We start from the raw sequence: 19,830 nt of genomic DNA, 5'->3' as shown, positions 1-19,830 counted from the left end.
GTTATGTACCGATTTTCGGTATTTTGAGGATTCTAGATACAATTTTTAACCGAATTAGGAGTTTTAACGTACCCACTTAAAGTTGGGGATAGGAATGAAAACTAATTATTCCATTTTAGTTCAGAATATTTTATGGTGGAGGGTATGAAAAGTTCGGCCCGGCTGAACTTAACGCTTTTTTACTTGTTCATATTTATTATGATTAGTAGTCGCAAAAATAAGTCCTGTGCGAAAAAAAATCTTATCAATTCCTCGGGGTTAGGGAGTCACCAAATGTTGCCTGTAAAAATTAACAAAGCTTGTTTCTTAAGTCTTTGTATTATCGTTATATTTTATACCCTCCACCATAGTATGGAGGGTATATTAAGTTTGTTTTTCCGTTTGTAACGCATTGAAATACTCATTTGCGATCCTATAAAGTATATATACATATATTCTTGATCAGGGTAAAATTCTAAGTCGATCTGAGCACGTCCGTCCGTCCGTCCGTCCGTCTGTGGTAATCACTCTAGCATCCACAAAAATGGAGATAGGACGCTGAAATTTTGGGAAAATGCGTCTTTTGTTTGCAGGCAGGTCAAGTTCGATGATGGGCTATATCGGTCCACGTTTTGGTATAGCCCCCATATAACGGTACCCCCCGATTTACGGTATTTTGACGTTTTTAGCTACATTTTCAGACCGATTTGGCTATAATATGACATTTAGGGTTCTTAAGTGTCAATAAACATATATAACAAAACTTGTGGACATAGGTCCACGTTTTGGTATAGCCCCTATATAACGGTACTCCCCGACATAATTTGACATTTGAAGGTTGTAGTGATCACCACACATCTGCATCAACAATTTTCAACATAGCCCCAATATAACGATACTTCCCGATTTTCGGTACTTTGAGGATTTTACTTAAAATGTTTAACCGAACGTAGGTCCATGTTCTTGTATAGCCCAAAAACAAACCTCCCGATTTTCCGTACCTTAGCTTTATTTTTTGGACGAACTTTCTGTAATTTGAAATTTAAAAGTCAACAAAAATTCTGCAACAAAAATTGTTCATTTAAGTTCATATTTTCGTATAGCCCAGATACCTCCGAACTAGCTGTTAATGACATTTGAAGTTCCCACGTTATGTACCGATTTTCGATATTTTGAGGATTCTAGCTAAATTTTTTAACCGAATTAGGAGTTATTTGACATTAAAGGCTCCCATCAAAAACTGTCAACATAGGCCCATGTTTTATTATAACCCCTATATAACAGTACCACCCAATTTCTAGCCCACCAAAAATTGTCAACAGTTAGATATAGGCACCATAAAAAAGGGCCTCCCGAATGAAGCATTTTATGTACATTATCTGACATTTTAACGTACTCACTTAAAGTTAGGGACAGGAATGAATATTTTATGGTGGAGGGTATGAAAAGTTCGGTCCGGCCGAACTTAATGCTTTTTTACTTGTTTTATTATTCATGACGTGAAAAAGCAAAAACTGATGATTTTGTTTAATTCTGAAGGAACATTGATGGACATGGAATGGAAAATTGGTCTATATTTATCATATACAGTTCTCAAAGTAGCCAATTTTGACTTATACATAATTTGAAATGCTCACATTGACATTTTTCAGAGTAGAAGCGTTTTAAAAATATTTTCTGTTTTGTATGCAGACTCCAAACCTGAGAATCTAATCCATAAAATTATCATCATCGATATTTGAACAGACATCCGTTTGATATCTTACAAACCGATCTCCTCTTAATTCAAATCCAATCTTCGAATAATAATATAAATACAACATTTTTCACAATCCCGAATGTCTGAAAGACCATTTGTACTTCGTTAAATACCACTAACCAGCATTTTCATCTTCCACTAAGGTAACAATTTTATTACCACAATGGCCCAATGTTGCCCACAGGCAAATTTTAAATTTCAAAAAATTATAACTACTGATTGGAACTGTAAATTGTATGTTTGTTTTTTTATTTTACTAGATCAACATCTGAGTAAGATTTTTCAAAAAATGTTGGCTGCAATTTTGACATTTAACGGCATTTTATAAAATCACTAAAATATTTCATGTCCAAATTTTTACTTGACTACATAAACAAGCATAACTTTGCCAATCTAGCTATTTATTTAAAAGTACATTCCCTTTTTAATACCCTACACCACCCTGTGCAAGGGTATTATGTGTTAGTGCATTTGTATATAACATGTCTAAGGAAAAGAGATAGACCCATAGTTCCTTCTAGGGATATACACAGAATCACTTTCTGAGTCGTTTTATGCATGTCCGTCCGTCCGTACAGGTACAGGTCGCATTTATTATTCGATTTGGCTGAAAATTGGGGAAGATCATTTTTTAGCCTAATGAAGAACGCTATTGCTTTTGGTGAAAATCGGCTCAGATTTGGTATTTGGTGCACGAAACACGTTATATATGTCCGATCTGAATGAAATATGGAATGTGTGACGGAATATGGTCTAGAAATAAGTGTGCCAAATTTTATCAAAATCGGTTCGGATTTGGATATAGCTCACATATATATTTTCTCCCGATTTAAGGTATTTGATGACGAAATTTGGAACGTGTTACGGTGTTTGGTCTAGAAATATATGTGCCAAATTATATCGTAATCTGTTCACATTTGGATTTAGCTCCCATATATATGTATTTTACCTATTCACAGTGGTGTAGGGTATCATATAGTCGGCCCCGCCGGACTTTGATACTTTCCTTACTGGTTTATTCTTCTAATATTTCAAACGTTGTGGGAAATACACATACTCAATCATACAAATTAAACACGTGCAATGGTATAACTGTTTGTATCAACAAAACAGATATATCATATACATAACAGATATAATATGATATAAATGTGGGAATGAGTGTAACAGTTATGATATTGTTTGGGTTGTGTATACTCACAATAACATAACTGATAGAAACAGTTCTGTGTTGTATATGAACGAGTTAGAACTGTATTTGTTTTTTCGTTCTCAAGTATCTGTTGTACAACAGATATTTTTCAAATACTACAGATACCAACAGATACTATAGGTGTAACAGGCTTGTGTGAATTACTTCTAAGGAACATTTCATAAAAAACTAAATTTTCCACAATTTTTTAGGGGATACATATATTAAAGACATGAACAGTTACAACTGAACGCATCAATTTGAATGTTTTTCTGGTTTCAGCGAGTAGAATGTACGAGGGCTACTACAAAAGTTTCCACCCTAATAATGAAAACACCGATATTTATAAAATATAAAACTTATTATATTCCAAAGAATTCTCCAGCTTGATTTATACACTTTTTCACGCGCTCAAACCAATTGTTGAAGCGTTTTTTGTGGTTATTTTTTAACTAGATTTAAAATACAAATACAATTCTCACCATAACATATATGTATGTCAATGGTATATTTGTTTTGTTAGCACTTGCATATTTGGTGGAAAAGTTTTTAATCACTGAGAATCGTTAATCCAAGTATTTTGAAAATATTGATAAAATGTGAAAAACGTCAAACATGGTGGTACTGTTATATGGGATGTGGACCTATATAAACTAGTGTTTGTAGAAGCGTTTTAGCCTTTGAAACACACAAAATAAACGAATTGGCAGTCCAATAGGACTACCACCATCATCATTTTTATAGTGACGCTTCGATTTATATGTGCCTATACAAAAACGTTGACATATATAAAACATTTTTTGTGGAGAAGTTTTTAGTCACAAAATACAAAATTGCAACGTGTTCGGTTGTAAAATACGAATAATACCTTCAAAAGGCCTTAAAACGGCTCGTCAATTTGGTCCAAGTTGAATAGACCTACAATACATTTACCAAAGTATTATCCACCTACATACTTCGGACACTAAAGTGATTTGCACAGAAGGACAGTCATGACTATATCTGTGTAGAAGAATGCTGATCAAGAATATATACACATTATATGATCTTAAATTATTATTTCGAGGAGTTACAAACAGAGTGACAAACTTTATATACCCTCCATTACATCATGCAGAATTTGTTATTGGTCCATGATTCTGAAGAAATTCGAAATTCACATTTTTGATTTGAAGTAGTCGGCCCAATAGAACCAGGTCTAACCAGATTTTGTATCCTGACTTTCGAGTCAAATATGTTATAACTGCTTTATATGTGCATATCATTATTACGAGAAAGCGATATCTTATCAAGAATTTTACGATCTTTGTCTTTTGTTTTAGTCACTTTTGGTAAGGCTCACCGTTTTTGAGATAAAAACAAAAAACAAAAATAAAAATATGACCTATGATCATGAATAATTTTTTTCCATTCATAAGACCAACAAAGAATTTTAAGAGGTTATTTTAATGACAAATGTACATCTCCATCAAAATTCAGCTCTGTGTGAATTTTTCTTTTTCAATTCCTATTTTGTTTGGGCTACATACAATAAGTACTTATTGTATCACACCAATATCCATTTATATCAGTTTGTACAAACCAGATATAAACAAATATGTTCCTTTTTTTCTGTCTATACCAACTCATATCATACCTGTTTGAAAAAGTATCAGTATCAACTTGTAACTGAAACTACATTCTACATATCCATACTCACTCAATGTTGAAAAATGTCGGAACTGATATATTCTGTTGTATCCATGCAGGTGTTTAATACAAATTTGCCCACAGGCAACGTCGGGCCACAAAGGGTTAAACAAATGTTTTAAGATTTGCACAATCATAAAAAGAACAGAAGAAAATATTGTTGACTACATTTTTTCAAGCGAAAAAAAATTTTCATATTTACAATTATTTTGTCGTTTTTTGTTAAATACAAACCCAAAAGCCAAATTGGTGGAGAATGGTTCGATATTGATTTTAAATTAGATTAAAACTATTAATAAGTTATTACGGAAAGAGTATATGTCATTTTAACAAATAAAATTAAATAATGCATTACTGAACTTCAATGCATTTGGTGCGGAAACTTTTTTCGTGATAGAGAAAAAAATTACACCGTATTTCATAGTAGTTTTTCGTGCTCTATGCGGCTATGCGGTGGTATTTTTGATATTTGCAAAAATTGCAAAAAAGTTATAACCCTAATGTTTATTGGTAGCCGGCGTGTTAGAATAACAACCACTGAATGCTGATACAAAGTTTTGAATATTTTGATACATAGCAAGCCGAAAACATGATTTTTCCTTCTCTTCGTCTTCTCTTTGTCACAACAATGCTTGGTTTAGTTCATAAGCAGAATTTCAAGAATATTGTTAGAAAATTGTTAGAAAATCAGATAAATTACTAAAAAAAAATATGTTTTTCACTTTTACTTACAGATGACAACGGTCAATAGGATCATTAAATTCGTTGAAAGTAACTATGAAGTGTTTAATTGGGAATAAAATACAAATATTGAGTGAACAATTTTATTGCATTAATGAACAAGTGTCACTTCATCAATGAAAAAGTTTCATTGCATTAATGAAAAATGTCATTGCTTTAATGAAAAAGTTTCATTTCATTAATGAAAAAGTTTCATTGCAATAATGAATCAGTTTCATTGCAATAATGAACAAATTCGCCAATTTTACTTCAATGAAACTTTTTTCGTTTATTCAATGAAGCTCTACGTTGGTTCAAAATCAATGAAAAATTTCATTGATGGAACGTAAGATTTCGTTTATGTTATGAAGCTTTTTGTTTCAGTGGTCTTTGACCCCGAAAAACTGTTTTGCGTACATTGGATTAATGGGGACATCAAAATTCAAAATTGTGGAAATTTTTGAGATTTCAATGTCTAAGTTGACTGGACTAGAAGCTTGTAATTCAATATGATGATCAGATAATATATAACGAGTTAAATGAACAAACCCTTGTGTGTGGATATTTTATAGTTTTTAGTATAATGGCTATATCTTTATTCTTTATTCCTGAACGTAAATTATATTTAGGAGAGAAGGTCTTGACATTTCGATTGATGTCAATAAGTTTAATGTACGTGGTCAGATAGCAGAGTTACAGCCTTGTATATACTGCAACCCACAGTTTTAATTATATGTAGTGTAACCATATGCTCTATGTTTATTTTTTCTAGATCCACCAGAAATTCTCAAATTTTCATAGATCTTTATAAACTAGATCTTTTCTTGTTATCATAGCTCGCGTATGGAATGATTTACAGTATGACTTCAAAATTTGTATCATTCTAACAACGTATTTCGTCTTAAATTGATGTCATTTCTCAACTGATCCCCATGATTTTAATGTAGCAATATCTTGTAATATTACTTGTATTCTTTGCTTTTTATGGATGTGGAGCCAACATGTAATTTAGGCGAAAAAGGGACTAATTTGGGTGTTATATGTAATAAATGTAGATCTAAAATTATACGAAGTCATCATTTTATGGTTTTCCAAATAATAAATAATGAAAATATTACTATTAAAAATTGTAAAAAATTAATTGTATGCTACCAGAAGTAAGAGAACGTTTTCGAGTACAAGGTGGTACAACTTGAAGATTCTTGTGAATAAGGGAACAAAGAATTCAGAAACAAACTTTGTTAATTTTTTGCTACCCCAATGGCCCAATATTGCGCACAGGTAACATTTGGTAACTCCCTAACCGCAACAAATTAATAAGATTTTTTTTTTCGCAGAGTACTTATTTTTGCGAGTACTAATCATAATGTATATACATATATAAAGTAGAAAAATGTATGATGTTTGTTTGTTTGAAATTTATGGATTCAAAAACCGCTGAACCTATCTTACTAAAATTATATATCATAGAATAGCAGGAGGTCGTATTTTCAAATATGAGCAGAAGGTCATATAATATAAGTTATGGAGTCCCGTTTTTTATAATAATAAGAAATAAATAAAAATGCAAAACAGTTAAAATAAGTTAAATTTAAGTAAAATATTACACAAAAAAAAATTAAATTAAAAGGACTCCTTTGTTACTAGAATTGGCCAATAAAAACATATCACAAAAAAACATCCGAATTTTTTGCAAATACAAAATACATGGCGGACGAACATGCCTCAGATAATGAATCTATGTATATCATCATTAGACAGCGGAATCCTATGCAAATGCATATATGGTTAGGATGGTCGTAGAGAAAATCTGATTAGACAGAAACTCGTTTAATCACAAAATAAAACGAATAAGACCCTGAAATTTTTGCACATCGTGCATATTTTAACACATTTTTACATATTTGCATAAAATAAGCATATGCAAAACCTATACAAGGATTTGTGGCCTAAAAATCTCACCGAAATGGCTGAAATGTGGTAATAAGTCTTTGTTAGGGGTATGAAACTTCATATAGCCCCATAGAGCGGTACCTCCAGATTTCCGATATTTTGAAAGTTGTGGCCTCAAGATCACACTTAAATGGCTGACATTTTGTACAAAGTCTTCGTTGGGAGTATAAAACTTTCCACCTGAAATTTGTCGGTATAGGTGCACGTCTTCATATATCCCCCATTGAACGGTACCTCCCGATTTTCGGTATTTTCGAAGTTGTATCCTCAATATCCCACCGAAATGACTGAAATTTGGTATTAAGTCTTCGTTGGGGGTTTACAACTTTCCACTTGAAATTTCTCGGTATAAGTTTACGTCTTCATATAGCCCCCATAGAACGGTATCTCCGGATTTCTGGTATTTTGAAGGTTGTGGATTCAATATATTTTCGAGATGGCTAAAATTTGGTATTAAGTCTTCCTTCCATCTGAAATTTCTCGATATAGGTCCACGTCTTCATATAGCCCCCATAGAAGGTATCTCCGGATTTCTGGTATTTTGAAGGTTGTGGCCTCAATATCCCTCCGAAATGACTGAAATTTGGTATTATGTCTTCCTTAGAGGTATACAACTTTCCACCTGAAATTTGTCGGTATAGGTCCACGTCTTCATATAGCCCCCATAGTACGGTACCTCCCGATTTCCGGTATTTTGAAGTTTGTGGCTTCAATATCCCGCCAAAATGTCTGAAATGTGGTATTAAGTCTTCCTTGGGGCTATAAAACTTCCACCTGAAATTTGTCGGTATAGGTCCACGTCTTCATTTCTCTATTGTACTGACTTGTCTGAAAAGAATTTTAAACAGCAGAATTGTACATACAAATATTTTTGTACCTATTATTGAAATATTTGTTGCATAATTTTGCATATGTCATATGTTTCGATTGCAATTAAATCAGAAGCCATAAATATGCCGAGTCCCAAAATTTGACATGAATCGGACCAAAAATACGGGTTGTATAAAATTCCGCAGTCTAATCATCATGTGTATGTATGTTGCAAACTTATGCATTAAGCCATATACCACAGCGTGCTGTAGGGTATACGAATATGGTTATTCATATGTTGCTTATTTTGCATATGCAAAATAAACATTCAAAAGAAATTACGGTTTATTAAAACTTATGTAATCTGTATTTAAGGTATTTTGGGGTTTTTAGCTACATGTCCATATTTTGAAATGGATGGTATTTTGAGAATTGTAGCTACAATTTCTAACCGAACTAGCTGTAATTTGAGGTTTTCAAAAATCGTCCACATAGGTTCATATTTTGGTACATACCATACACATATGTATATAGCAAGAGGGGAAGAAATTTTTAGATACATTTTTTGACCAAATGTAAGCATTTAGTTTACTTGTTTATGCTTCTGTTTGTCCATATTTACATTAGGCAATTTTCCTTGCGGCAGCTAAGAGGGGATGTTGAGGGGCAAAGGATTAGCATATGCCTCACCTCTCTCCTTTTTCTACAGTTTCCCAACATACCATTTTGTGTAATTTAATGAAATAACAAAAATATATTTATAAACATACACGGATGAGCCTGCAAAAACAAATGTTCTCTTTTTAGATTGTGTGTTTGAGCCCCCTTTGAACACCCTTGGTATACTTACACGTAGCCCAGAAAGTCTGCGTTCACCTTATTAATTTTCAAAAATGATACTAAAACATTACATACATAAATATGTAAAGGAGAACAGTTTTTTTCATCAATATTTTACTTGCAGTTTTTAGTACAAGACTAAAAAGAAAAACACCGGAAAATACATTAATATTACGAAGATAACGGTATAAAAGTGTTACAACTGCTAAATTACAGAACCGAAAAGTCTGCGTTCACTCTGTATGCTGTAAAGTACCCTTTGTTTTTTGGAATCTCTTGCAGTTTTCTGCCATGTCTAATCAATATTGCCATAATTGATAACACTGTGCAACAAAATGGAGCTCAAAGTCTGGGGGGTGGAAAATTCCTTTTGGGGATGAAAGCTCTTGGTTAGTATATACAGAACCCAAAAGGACAGATCCGCCGTGAGTCGAACTTTTGAGATATGGCGTGATGAATATTTTGCTGGAGACCCTATAAGCCCTCAGATATTAGCGTTATATCTTTGTACGCTGTTGTTTTAGCATATTTTTGAGATCACATTTCTTCAGCCAAATCAAATGAGGATTATTTTCGTGGATCATTTTGACCTTCTATCTCGCTTCCTTCAATGTCCTTTTCGTCCTTTATTTCAAGAGCCGCTATAAAAGTACCACAAGATGACGTTTTTCAGCTTCGAAATGTTCTTCAAAAATGTCGGCCAGAAAATTTTAGGTACGGCTCTCATTGACAACAAATCGATATTGTCGCGTTTTCGTGGTCGTTTTGTGCATTTACCATGTTTTTGTTAAGAAAAAGACTATATTCTGTTTTTTGTATATTCGTTACAGAACATACAAAAACACAAAACACAGTTTTTTTCTTAGCAAACAGGGGTAAATGTAAAAAATTACTATGAAAACGCGACAAAATCGATTAGTTGTCAATGAGAGCCGTACCTAAAATTTTCTGAGCGACATTTTTGCAGAAAATTTCGAAGCTGAAAAACGTCATCTTGTGGTACTTTTATGGCGGCTCTTAAAATAAAGGACGAAAAGGACATTGAGGTAAGCGAGATATAAAGTCAAAATGCTCTACGAAAACAATCCTCATTTGATTTGGCTGAAGAAATGTGATCTCCAAAATAAGCTAAAACAACAGCGGACAAAGATATAACGCTAATATCTGAGGGTTTATAGGGTCTCAAGCAAAATATTCATCACGCCATATCTCAAAAGTTCGACTCACGGCGGAGCTGTCCTTCTGGGTTTTGTATATACTCACCAAGAGCTTTCATCCCCAAAAGGAATTTTCCACCCCCCAAAATTTCGGTTCACAGTGTAATTGAAAGTGTAGCATTTTTATACCGTTATCTTCGTTATTTTCTGGAGTTTTTCTTTTTACTCTTGAAAAAGCAAAAAAAAAATATTTTGTGTTTCGGAACCATGTGTGTGGGTACGTTTATCTGTGGTAATGTTTATTTTCGGACACTGAGTCGTCGTATAGTTAACATATATACAAACGCAGAATAGGACAGCACCCACCTCCACCCCTCTTTCCGTAAAAGCAACAGGATGGAATTAAAACTGCAACCATCCACTACCGCTGTAACAACAAATGGTACCAGCATTATCCTTGGTAACGTGCAGCGTGGGATGCATTTGCATAAAATATTTGTTCAACAGTTTCCTGTTCACTGCTCGTCTGGATCTGCAACAACAAACGACGCCTATGGACGAACGCTTTGTATTTTAAGAGAACACGCACACATTAACATTAATTATTTGAAGGCGAACAGTAGGAAACATACATTAGGGTTATAACTGTTCTGTAACGCCACTGAAATACTTTGATTGATTTCTTAAAACAACCATTTGCATCGAAGTGTTTCTTCTATGAAAAACTTTCGTTGGATTTCGATGTTAAAAATGTCTAACTTTCCAATGGAAATGCCAAATGGCACCTTGACACGCAGTGTTGCCTACACTAGGATGTTATCGTTCAGTAAATCGTTGTTAAATGTGGTACTTCTTATTAAATACTCATCTCAGTATCGGTCTACTTTATATAAGTCTAATACATAATTTTGTTAAAATCGTGATAATTAAGCTTCAATTTTAACTTAAATATATCATATGTACACTTATTAGGACAATATACCGTGGTATATTTACACCCTACACCACTACGTAACCTTGTAATCACGCTACAGGACGCATATTCGATCGGATTGTCACGACATTTTGGAGTTTAATGGGGGGTCCCGGATAGGAAGAATTCTATTGATTTTGGTAATAGTAGGTATTACTGTCCTTTCGAACAAAAATAATGTTTATTTCATATAAATGACTTCTGGCATTTGTCATCAAACGATATAATGGAACTCGGAATTTTATTAAATCGAAAACTGAAATGCCCATTATTTCTGAAGTTTCTGACCCATGCACCCATGTTCATTCTTCTCCCGTGCAACCCAATCAATTTTAAAATTTTACTGGCTTTTAAAATTTTACTGAAATCAGCTTTCAGAAGCTTTTTGCAAAGTCCTTTAAATATGCCACAAGTCAACTTCATGATTTGGTAGCAATTTTATACAAATTCTGACTTTTTTGTGGAACACAAGTACAGAAGTTGTTGAACTTTAATGAAGGAAGGAATGGACCAATATAACCCAAATCCAAAATCCGATCACCTTTTAATTAAAATGTTTTCCAATCTTAGGTAAAAACTCATCAATATATGATACAGGGATACGAGGTTGTTAAAAAATCATAACCCTAATGTACATCCAAACCTACATACATCCCTCTATATTTTGTATAACATAATGTGCAGTTGTTGTTGCACTTTACTGGCAACAATCTTAAGCCATGCATACATATAATGGACCACTTTCCATGTCGACCACCCATTTACGGCTGCAACCATCATCCATTGTGTCGCCCGGATGCATTTGGCGTTGCTCCAATAAACCAAACTTAAACATAAAGTTTTAGATTAAATTAATGATTCAGCATCAGCACCAACGACAAACTACTGGGGGACACAACAATATGCCGTCCATATACCGAGTATACCAGGGCTTTAGTTTTCATCATGCCACAATTATTTCCGCTTCCCGAACTCCTTCACTTATGCAACCAATTTAAATTATGTTTAAAAGCCTGCCATGTCAGCAGAGAGTAAGGGCACATCATGTCTGTCTATGTTCTTAACTCGAAAGTATCATAAATTTTATAGAAAATGAATCGCTTAAGTTTTATGACAATTATTTGTTGAGTCCTCACATTTTTCATGTTCATACAATGACTATGGTTAGCATTTTCCTAGCATTGACTATTAATGACAATTATTTGTTGAGTAGATGCGAGTAGTTATAATTAAATTCAAATGAAAATTTTTGGCATGTTTAACTGCTCCGAAATCGCGTACCTATATGGATATTTATCGATGTAATTATACAAATATTTCACGGCTATATCTCACAGTTGTTGAGGAGCTTTTAATGTCACCAATACTTAGTTACTTTTATTTCTCAGCTCACGCAACAATTTTCTAAGAAAACAACTGATGTGCAATGTAGTCACAAATTTATTTATTTTTTACTAGGGGACCCGGCGAACTTCGTCTCGCAGTCTGTTAGGTACTGAACTTGATGCCTTTGGTTCAAATCTATAATAATATTTATTGCTAGAGTTCCATTGCATATATTTCTTTGTTTTGAACTGTTCAGGACTATCTTTAATGCAATAGTACTTTCGACAATTGTCAGTTTGTCGAAGAGAGAGGGTACTGAGAGGCAGAGTTTCTACTTTCCTCGTCTCCCTCTCCTATAAAGTGACAATTGCCGAGTGAAAATTAGGCAACTGTAAATCGGGACTAAGATATATTTTTTAAGCAAATAACACATTTTGCGACACAGCAAAACACAGATGAAGCGCAAAAATTGTATTAGGGTCTTGAAATATGTGGAAATCGATGCTTAGGGATCCATAAATATTCTTATGAAGAAATAGGTAGAAACAATTTATAAATCAAAAAAACAAATGATATGCTGAATTGTGTTCAAAATTTTGAAGGCCATAATAGAATGACAAAGAAGTCACATTTGGTATGTTTTTAAGTTCGACGGAAAGGAAATATAGTAAGGATAAGTGGAATTGTTGTATTTCCAATCCATTTTTTTTATTTCCTGTATACTACCTGCAGACAAAAATCCTACAGCTTTATAAGGTGGAAATGGGTCTTACGAAACTATTTCCCAGACAATTCCCTAGTAAAGGGCTCAAACAAGTTGGGTAAAAACCAATTTAAGGGTAAATAAGCGCCGATTATGGAACGACAATCACAGAGTATCGTTTAGAGCGTTATCGAGGGCATGAGAGGAAGCCAAAACTGTGGCTTTCGATCGCAAAAATAAAATAAATTCGTCTAAATATTGGCAAATTTTACAAAACGTTATGTATGCCCTAATTATCAAACTTTGACTCAATAAAATGTACCATTGAAGGACATTTGATACCAAAAATGAATCAAAGTAACCGATTTCTAAAATACATAACGATATATTCAAATAATTTAAATAACATTTACTTATATCGTTCTTAATTATGTGGCCAGGTCGATTTATAACTATATTATCGTTGTTTCTTTCGTATAAACTTCCCCCTCGTTTACAAACAACATGTTTTGGCTTTATTTTATAGTGCTTACCGTGTACTTTATTTGCAAATTTTATTCCATATAAATATTCAAATATTTGGAAAGTGGCATGTCAAATACTTTTTAATACGCTGTCGTTCTTAATTATATGCCCGCCACTGTATATAGGGTCTTGGAATATGATGAAAATCGATGCTTAGAGCTCCAATAAATATTCTTATGAAGAAATTTATAATATTTATTAGAGCTCTAAGCATCGATTTTCATCATATTCCAAGACCCTAACACAATTTTTTTGCCAAGTATTTGTTGCCTGTCAACACCCACGGCCTTTATTTATAATTATAAGTAGTTTTTGTAAAAGTTTACCACATTTGACAAAGGATTGTGTAAATTCTTAAGATGTTCTATCCTGGTGAACCATTAAAACACGCTAATAATATTTTGACATTTTTTTTCACAAAAACGAGTAAACAGTACCGTTATGACGCATATGTGAAACATGTTAGGTATGGAAAATATCGACTACTATAAATTAAAACAATTATTATTGTTTTTATTTTTTAAAAAACTGCGGACGTGCGACTGCACGTCTTACTTTATTGAATGTTAAAAATGGACACACTTCTTACAATTATTTTAATAATAAGCTAACCTAGATTTGCTGTATTCCCTTTACACGTTTTGTTGATTAGGCTTTTCTCACAATGAAATACAATACCCGTCGTTGGCATATTAAATGCTTTTATAAGAATAAATTCGTCCAAACGTTCACATGCAAACAAAGCATATGTTGCAATATGAGGTGATGTCTGGACAGTAAAGTAAATGTATTTGTCGTTAACTTATATACTCTACATATCCACAAAAATACAATTTACAATTCGTTACATATAACGGTATTTGTAGGCAGAAATTGGTTGGTTCTATTTAGATGAACCGGAGTGTATGTGCCACAACCTCACTTCCAGCGTAATTAGTTCCATACTCTTGATTTTTCAAACAACCCACTAATTTTGTGGCTTTTGTACTTTTTTCCTCAAAACTGTGGAAACCACTTTCGTCGTTATCTTCTTATTTTTTTCAATCGGAATCCGACCGAAACCTCTACTAATCTTTACAAACTCTAAACAAAACTCTCTCCTTTTAACCAAATGTTCGCTGTTAATTTCCTAAAAAACGCGTGAAAATCGATTTGATTGTGAATAGAAAATTTCAAAAATTTACAAAACACAGGCGTACAATGGACCCTGACTGTTGGTGCATATATAATTTTCGTCAAAAACGGTTCAAAATAGTGTCACGACGTACTGCCATGGAACCATTGGTGTGAATTGTCAAAATCTGTTCAGCCGTTCATGAGTTATAACAGTAGTAACTAACATCATCCTTTTTATATACATATATCACGAATATTGTCAATTATTTCATATTCCATTTCAGAGAAAAAGGATACATTTTTTCGCGCAACATCAACGATTTTTGTTATATATGTAGGTTAAGAAAAAAATTCCCAGTACGAATCAGGTAGCAAGCAATTTTTGGTTGTTGCGGACAAAAGTTATGGCGGTTTTATTTCGGTTTTTAATAATGAAAATAGTATAATTATTTTAATAAGCACTATTGTTATTAAAAAGTTCTCTCGAAGTTACTTCAGGGAGTAGATTGCATAATACATGTAAAATTTTACTCAGAATTCGCGAAGTGTACATAAAATTGCTAAATTATTGAATATAAGTAAATTTTTTTTCAAAATAGAGTTCCATTTACCGGTCCTAAAATTACATAAACATTTGTGATAAATAAAAACTTCTCGGCTAATCAAAAGAGACTAAAATCATACACGCAGAAAAATTTATATTTGAAATATGTTTGGATCCAAACAAATATATGTTTGGGACCGGTTGCAAACAACTACGTTTCTATATATTTTTCCTTTTTAAAAGTGTGACTATTTACAAATTATTTCAATCAGTTTTTCTTTTATCAAAGTGTGTTATGTATTTCTTTGGAATTTTGTATGTACCTATGTGTTTGTTGTTCTTTTGCCTTTCAATAAAAAAACACAACATTTGTGTGTATACTATAGAGATAGCCAGTGAGTTCTTACTGAGAGCAAGTGAGCACACATTTTAAAGCACTGTTGGGTAGAAATGCTCGGCCTCATACACAAAAGTGTAAAAAATACATGAGTCTCTCGCAATTTGCCCACCATTGTTTTAAAGTGTTTTACATTGAATTTTACGCTCCCTTGCTCTCAGTAAACGCCCACTGGTGCATGTGTTTGTTTTTTTTTTTGTGCCTTTTGGGTTTGTATTTTTTTGCACCGAAACATATAAAATGTTTGCACCCAAACATAAAATTGTTTCCACCCAAACATATCTTTGTTTGCACCCAAACATATATTTGTTTCCACTCAAACATATATTTGTTTGCAGACCCAAACATATATTATGTTTGGGACGAAAATGTTCACAAGTAAATTTCATTTTTTGCAAAGTATTTTTTTTTTCAAGTCACTGTAAACAATACGCATGGTCGTATGACAAACTGTCCTGAGTACGTTTAGAATTAAGACTGTCAAACATGAAAAAAAAAACAAATGGCGCCTGGCAACACGCGGTGTTAGTTTAGATAGTTTTCGCGTAGCCCCCGTATATATTTTCACCCGATTTAATGTATTTGATGCACTAAACATGCAGTGTATGAGAAATGTTGATGAAATTTGGAAAATGTAACGTAATTATTCGTAATTAGGCGACATCGGACGAAATTATATATAGGAGCTATGTATATCCAAATCTGAACCGATTTTTATCAAAATCTGTAAAATATCCATGTTTAATTTGAAGGCTATTCATAAAAAATTGGCCGATTTATAGATAAATCGATGAAAGATAAATATGGGGGCTATATCCGAATCTAAACCAATTTTTTTTAAATCTGTCAAACTGATCTGGGGCAAAAACAAATATCGCATATTCGATTAAAATGACAGAGTTATAGCAACATTGGTGATAGATATCTATGGGAGATACATATATCCAAGTCTGAACCGATATGGACCAAAATGAATATTCATCCCTATGCTCTCATAAGTAGTTGTACACAAATTCGTCAACCTAGTTTAACTCTTTCTATGTTAAAATGAAGCTGGAACATAGTCATTAAATAAAATAAAAGGTATAGTTTTTCATTAATATCAAATTCACCACTCATTTAAATATTGAAATAAAATATTGTGCCGTTCCCACTCGGCGACAAAAAGTATGTCCCATGTTAGGTAATATGAATCGAGGTACACTCATTGATATGAGAGAAGTCTCCCTTGTCCCTTCTATGATGTTTGTGGAACAATTATTATTATACAACTATTCGAGTCCCCTATTGAAGTAGTGTAATTAGACCTGTATAAGGAATAAATTTTCCAGTTTACTTTATAGTATTTGTTGGTGTGATACCAATGACCGTCGATAGCTCAGGGATGAAAAGAGAAGAGATAAAATACGGACAAAAACAAGTGTATCAGTTTCAAACATATTTTCGGTTTATTGTTGGTATAGGGTTTCTGCAAATGAGAAACATTACGACTGCAGCATTGGAAAACGCCCCTCTGCATCCGAACTATGCGAATAAGGCTCCTGGAAGAAGTGCAGAGAAGATATCCCCATAGGGCTCGTAAGAGCGGCCAATTAGGATGGGTAATTGGAATGCTGCAGAAGGGGAAACTATTTATCGATATATATCGACATTAGCCGCCCACTTTGACACGCTATCAGCAAGGCAACAGGGTTGGACTAAATTAGTTAGACTAATTAGTTACTAGTGATGATTTCAAGTTAGAGGTACGCAAATCAAGTTTCAATTGAGCATGTTCAAATAATGTGCGAGATTTTCAAATGCAATTGAACTACGATTTAGTTAAAAGTGTTCGCTTTCATCGACTATGTAATTTGACAACGAGGCATTGGGCCTGTTAGGATATAACCGAATATAGTTTTCTGAGCCACCAGCGAATTTGAAACAATGTGAGGCGACACAATTTTGGAGTAGAGATCAGCGCCAAATAACAAATCTATTGGCTTACCTTCGGATGTACCTGCTTGTTTGATGTGAGACCAATTAGAACGCAGATTCGATATGGAAGACAACGACAACAAGTTTTTCGAAATGTTAGGTTCTTAATTATTGTATTGGCAACAATTTTGGTCTGTGTGTTGAATAGCAAATCTCAATGGTTTGGCTGTTATATGCCAAAATATCCCAAAAAAGTCAAGTCAATATCCCAAGTCAAAATCGGGAGGCTCGATTTTCATCGTAGACATATGGTCCAGTGGAATTTTTTGCTCAATTTAATCCCAGGAATCAGAAACGCGAAGGGCCCATAAAGGTTTTTTTCCTTCCACACAAATCGCGCCGGCCTAATGCTCACCATTCGCTTCTGTTTGTTTTGAACAAGTGTACGATATTGTTCACAGAACGTTTAAATGTAATGCTGTCTTGTTGCACTACCCAATAGAAAATCGAGTCTTCAATGACATTTTCGTCTACGATTCGTTGACGAATGTTCCGAAATTGTCATGTACGAACACTTGCATGACAATGTCTTGCATTGTATATTGGCAACAAACCGAAAAAATCTCAAAAGTGTTCTTTGAAACAATTGTACACATATTTATTTATTCAAATATACAATAAGTGTGTCTGAGTACTCGATAATTTGTAATAATACGCGACAATAATGTAATAATGTGTATTGAATGTTGTCTTTTTACTTTTTTCATTTTTTCCTTTGAAGGAGTATAAAATGCTTTACTCTCTAAAATGAAGTTACTGAGTAATATTTACTGAGAAAGTACAAGGACAAACCTAATTTTTTATTTGTAATAAATGTAAAATTATAAAGCCATAAAAATCTGAAACCGCGTTACTGATTAAACAATTTTTATTTGTACAAACTGAATTATGAAGAAAATGGTAAGTTAAAATTAATTGTAGTTATTGTTGAATAGGTGCATTAAAGTTGAAGAACATTAAAAATTCCAGCGACTGTTAAATACATCGCCTGTGGTTATGGTAAGATTTTAGAATATTTAGGGGATATTCACAATATTCATTTAAAATCATTTCTTTTTGCAGAATCCAAAAATAAAGGGAGGTCGCTTTTCAGTCGGCTGGGGTAAGAAGTGTAAGGCGTGGTAAAGCTGGAAGAAAATGGTGTATTGCAGAACATACTGTTTTATTAATTATTTAACTAATTTATTTTGTAAAAAATATATATTTTCTAATTAAATAAAAATTGACACACGACAGCATAAACGAAATTGCCTTTAGTTGGGTCATCGATGACTAGTAGCAAGACAGGATCGGTGAAACAGTCGTCGACGTAATACGGGGATTTTCGTCATCTAGGTCGTCTTCGAAAACAACTTCGCTTACCCTGTCGCCCAAGTTGTCGTGCATGAATCCTGGAACTTACTTACTTACTTAGCTGGCCCATTACGGAAAATTTGTTCCATAGACCGAACTAAGAAAAGATCTCCAATCTCTGTTTAGTGCTTCGCTTTTTGGAATACCGCGCGTTGTCATCTCGTCATCCATTTGTTTGCGCCATCTATTCTTTGGCCTGCCAATTCTGCGTGCACCGCCATGTGGCTCGAATTTATACGCCTTTTTAGCGGGTTCATCATCGCTCATTCTTATTATATGGCCTAGCCAACGCAATCGCTGCATCCCGATACGTTTAACGTTTGCTTATTTAAGCCAAAGTAGCATCTGTTGGCCAATACAATTCTTCTGTTTATTTCACAACTGATGTCGTTTGTTGTGTTTACGGCGGTGCCGAGGTATACGAAGTCTTTTACTACCTCAAAATTATAGGAACCGACTTCATTAGTTGGTCCGATCTCAATGGACGCATTGCGCGTCGACGCCATCAGCTTGCTTTTCTCGCCGTTTACCGCCAGACCCACTTTAGCAGATTCTCCTTCGACCTTCATAAAGGTATCGGTTACTTCTTTTACTGATCGTCCCATGATGTCTAATATAGACATATAGACTGATTATTAGACATCGGATTTTGCATATTTGCATATTTTTTAATATTAAAGATACGATGATTCTGATTGGACCAAAATTCGTTTCAAAGAAATCTAAATTCAATGGCAGGGTCATATTTCGTATTTATTTTGCATATTTGCATATTTTGCATATGCACAAAATATGCAAAATATGCAAAAAAAATATG

This window comes from Musca autumnalis, unplaced genomic scaffold (assembly GCF_047663935.1).
Source record: "Musca autumnalis isolate F117 unplaced genomic scaffold, ASM4766393v1 scaffold_1, whole genome shotgun sequence".
Classification (NCBI taxonomy): Eukaryota; Metazoa; Arthropoda; class Insecta; order Diptera; family Muscidae; genus Musca; species Musca autumnalis.
This window is presented reverse-complemented; position numbering follows the sequence as displayed.